The sequence below is a fragment of the Opisthorchis viverrini genome (assembly GCF_000715545.1).
Source record: "Opisthorchis viverrini unplaced genomic scaffold opera_v5_35, whole genome shotgun sequence".
In the NCBI taxonomy this organism is placed as follows: domain Eukaryota; kingdom Metazoa; phylum Platyhelminthes; class Trematoda; order Opisthorchiida; family Opisthorchiidae; genus Opisthorchis; species Opisthorchis viverrini.
In genome coordinates this window covers 1,935,206-1,940,146 of record NW_008751691.1, presented here as the reverse complement: position 1 = coordinate 1,940,146, position 4,941 = coordinate 1,935,206, and the positions used below count along the sequence as shown (strand labels likewise).

At 44.6% G+C, this 4,941-nt stretch overlaps 1 protein-coding gene across 1 annotated transcript in view; it reads left to right on the top strand.

Annotated features, from left to right (window-relative positions):
* Positions 1-1,955: 1,955 nt before the first annotated feature.
* T265_02757 (hypothetical protein) overlaps positions 1,956-4,941 on the top strand; it is a gene marked incomplete at both ends in the record, with an annotated part of 72,687 nt that continues 69,701 nt past the window's right edge. Inside the window, one exon of the mRNA XM_009167072.1 lies at positions 1,956-2,486. The remainder of the gene's footprint in view (positions 2,487-4,941) is intronic.

Here is a 4,941-nt window from a genome sequence, read left to right as displayed (position 1 = left end):
TTGATCAGCCCCAAGCGGAAGGGCGAAACTGGTCGTGGGCTGTCGAAGAGTTTTCAGCAACTTTGTGAGTAGTTTCCTTTGTGAAAAAGTCGAATGTCACCTTCACAAGAAGACTTTTTTGTTGTTGGTTGTTCCTCGATGCAAAAATCACATGTACAAATGAAGTATGACACTCGAACTAAGAAGCCACTTCAAGAACAAGTGGTTGCTCAGTCTGAAGTTCTCCTGCAAAAATACTCCATATATTCATAAAGTAAACTACTCACAAGGTTTCTGAAAACGCTCCCAACAAACATCCCATATACTTCAAAGCATAGGTAGTGCGAAATCTTTATAACCAATATATGGGTCTATGTCAGCATGCAATGTAAGATAGGAGCACCAAATGTTTTGGCCACTGGTCGCTGAAGGAGCTCCAAATGTCACCATTAGCTCGCTGCCAATGGAAAGGCTTGTGTCTGCTGGTTTATATAAGGTCCACACTTCCGGGCTGAGTGAGTGCTGTCTTGGCTATTGATTAACCAGTTTACCGGTAAATTTGAGACTTCGCACTTCGGTCCACTCACCGTGAATAGGTGACCTTAAATCTCCCGCTAGACTTGTTCCTAGACCCGCTACACAGATGGCATTTCCTGAGTCAGAGTTTCCACTAAACTAACAGTCTCATGCACCTGCTGTCGTGTAAATAGGACCGATCGATTGCTTTTACCAGGGAGTCCCATGTTTCTGCTTTCATTCCTCAGGATAGGTTTTTGTTCCCTTTGTACGGATTGAATTGTGTGCCAAGGGCGGAATTGCACAGCCAAAGTAGACTTTGCTAAGTAATAAAGAATCAAATTTTTGTAATGTACTACTAATAAGGTTGCTGAAGATCTGTAGCGACTGTAACATGAGGTGGCCTGTTGCAGCACATTCAGTTGCCTGAGAACATCACAAACGAGAGATTCGGCTGGGTTCCAGGTGAGTCTCTCGAAAAACCAAATTAGTTTGCAAATGAGTGTATATTCGCTAGGGAATCAAATTCTTATAATTTTGCAAGATAGCTTGTGTAGCTCGTTGGAACAAGCCAAACGGCCCGTAGCCGAACGTTTCTTGTACGAAAAATCAACCAGTTACCTGTGCGTTTAAGGACGTATTTGGATCTGATGATCTTTTGCATGTTACTGTATTGTAGGCTTACAAGGACCCGGTAAACGACTTCAGCCAAGATACCTTTGCAGTGTTATGAAACTCTATCAGGTTTTTTCTACTAGATAACACAAAGTTGACCGTGTGGTCGATTGATTACATCCACATAAGCGTTTCTGTAAGACTCCTTCCTCCTCCATCCGTGTTCATAACAAATGGAAAGGCAGTGGACTTGAGGTTCATCCTCAGTGAGGCCCTTTGAACGTTTTTGCACGCCAGCTACCCAGCGTCTGACAGAAGCATTATAGCATCGTTCTAGCACCGCACACTGCATCACTTAGGTGATGATTCTCACTTGATTGAGACTACCTGGGAGATTACTGATTCATAAGTCCGGTGTAGGTTGACAGCGTGACTGGAGGGCAACCCCTGGCAGAGTAAAGAATATAGGCTGATGAGCACTCACAGTCCTGGAGAACGCTATACTATGGACCGACAACAGCACCAGAACATGGTTATTCAGTCTGAAAGCACGCGAGCAAAAGTTCGGTAAATTCTACTCACACGAACTCAGTAGTACCCGTCCTGAATCATACTCCACCACATCTTTAGCACACCCACTCCACAGCGTATTCAAGTAAGTGGCCAACATTTTTTCTCAGTGTCACACAGACTGATTTAAATAGGCAAAGAGAGCGATCTTTTTCTAGATACTTATACGTCAAACGCTCTGGAAATTCGTCAACTGTGATGGGTGGCTAAACAGAAAGATCCAAATTTTCAGATTATTACCCGCCTGAATCCGACGAAGCTCAGCGCTATTGTGGGGTAGTTCAACCATTTTTTCTATGTAAACACCAAATGCCCACATTTCCCGTTTCAAATATTGCCCAATTTCAGTGACAACTTTTCCATCCCACTACTGTTTCTGGTTGTAGGAGATCGCGTTCCCCGAGGTCCATTGCTCCGCCAAGCCTCCGATCCGCTCAGTCATCCCACCATCCGAGGGCGCAGTCTGCCAGCTGGTCTGGGTCCATGGTCTTCCTACTCGGAACCAGGTCCGGTCCCAGGTCCTTCACATGTCCCCTTGTTCCAGCAAGCCCTACTAAGTCCTCGGATTCAACTACCACCAGCCGGTAGTGGACCAAGCCAGCTAGAACCACTTGGAGGTGCACGACCGACGAGCTTTCAGTCAACCGCATTGAACGGCGCAGGATTACAGGGACAAATTAATCGGCTGAGTCTGGCTCAGCTACAGGCACTGTACCAACAGTTACTGCAACAGTACGAACAGTTATTACAACAACAGCAACAGAGACAGCAGCAGCAACAACAACAACAGCTGGACCAAGCAGGAGGTAAACCATCTTCACACTCTGTCCCTGCCTAATTACAACATCCAGATTTTCGTTCCCTATTTCGATTAGCGGTCTGGCTAATCTTCCTTAATACTGCTATTTCAGATGCGATTAGAGGCCTGCCCTTTCAGACGAGTTGACACTTCAAGTTCGTGCCTTTCGGTTGATGAGGCTTTCTTTACGAGGAAAATCGTCGTTTTCTAATTGGTTACTATTATCCATAACGATTGTATTCACTGCACAGAATGTTAGATATCGCATCGTTTTACCTGGGAACTTGGTAATGGGCTGAGAGTTGCTGCGTTTCTTCCTTTTTTTGCATCATTGGTTTATCTGTTGCAGAATACTAACGTGCTTAGTCAAGTCATGTCCGGAAACGCCTGCCGACCTCGCGATCTAACGTTCGAGCAGTTCTCAACAACCAGTGTAGATTACTATGATATCGTACCAACCACCAACCCACAGCTACGCACTACTACGCTCCACAATAACGCACTGATGATGTCACCTCGATTGGTGATGAAACCTTTGCAACCAAATTGCTCAGCTCAGCGAACAAGCCAACGACCACCATATCGTATCAAATGAAACATGAGGCGACCTTGTGCAGCACATTCAGTTGAAGAAGGCCTTTGTAAATGAGAGATGCAGCTGGAATCACTCGATATGTCATCAAAAATCAGATTAATAGTACATGTGACCATTTGATGCATACCATATAACCCCAGCAGCCATTTGTGGAAATTGCGTCCAAAGAAACCAGGTTCTGCCATGTTAGAAGTTCGTAGTTTGTGGGTAATTCAGTCAGCTGCTGGCTGCTCGTCAAGCGGGTTCTAGTGGAAGAAATCGTGTCACAAAAACCAAGTCCCTGTCTGTCGTTCAGAGGTCATTTTCGTAAAACCAAGATGCTGCGGCCTTCCATGGGTGTCAGTGGAAGAAACGAACGAACGAATAAAATAATTTGTTTATTAGAAGACCATACACAAAAGGATTCTTATCTTTTCAAACCCAGGGAGTTTTGAATGGGATAATGCTGCCATTTGATCTTGTTTCGGGCGGGTTAAGTTCCACCGCTTGGCAAGATTATGGATGACAAAAACAAGCGGGAAGAAGTGAAGACTGCATTTGCATCACGTTCGGATTCAGAGCTTCATGTCCAACTGAGCTTTTGATGCGAGCATTCAAAGTACTGCCACGTCACAACAGACAAAAGAACAAACGAATGATCCACAAGCATACCTCACACATTGATTGGTAAATAGTTCCATCTCCAGAGTTTACACTGCTTCAAAGATGTTCTACATCCATCCAAAGGTTTCTCGAATTTTATCCGCCCTAGCTTTTTTCCAATCAGCTCAGAAGGAACTCTGCTCTGTCCCTCTACATCATAAGCTATCTTATCAGGCTCCAGTACATCTGTCTATCTGTAGACCGACAAGCTGTGCTTCTTCGGCGTTTTTTTCCCTGCGTGACAATCCCTTCTCCCCTGAACTAGTTCACCTGTAATCCACCATATGTTTATTGACAAGCAGATGATAAGCGGACTGCTTTAGTTTCTCGTCGAATCGGTTTGAGTGTCCGTGCGCACATAGTCAGTCCACCGAACAAATAAGAGAAAACTCGAGAGAGTGGCCAAGGGGTAGACAGAATGGTCTGTGGCCTGTGTTTCGTCAGGTTGCCGCCACCAGCAAACCAGCATGCGATCTAGCGATCATCTGTATCGATCGTTATTTGGTCGACAAACCGACCAACCACATAAAGGGGAGACAAGTATGGAGATTGCGACATGCCTGAGCAAAGTTGTCGGTACTTGATGGTAAGTTGAGATTGGTTGTTTGATTCCATAAGAGGTTGAATCAAAAGATCAAGCCTACCTACCACGGCTACGAAACTGGTACTCTCGTCACTGATATTTGAATAGAACAAAATCGATAGGCCGATGGCAAAAGTTGGCAAAGATGCCAGACATGATTATGGCAAATTAAAATGCCTGTAAAATGGCCTACGTCATGACCAATCAAACAGCCAATAAGCAGCGTGATTATCGAAGAAAATTTCCCACTTTCGTAAGAAGTGAAAATTCTACCCCTTACCGATTTCACACAATTTGAAGAATAACTCATGGGTCTCAGGAGGCAAAATGAACTTGATGTGACAATTGGGCCTGAAAAGCATCCAGATTCTATTCCAGACAAAAACTATTTCCTCCGTCTAAATAGCTGTGCATCGCTTTGGAAGTTTTTTTCATTTCATTTTTTTCAGTATAACTTCGAATTTTTACCCAAAACCAAATTCCTGGTTTCAAGTAGAACATAAGGTTGACGGAGACTCGGGACTGGACTGCCCTGATGAGCCCCCCAAATAGGGCGAAACCGGTCGTGGGCTGTCGAGGAGTTTTCAGCAACCTTATGTGTAGTGTATTACAAACTCCTGGTTCCTTGTCGGGAAAAGATAC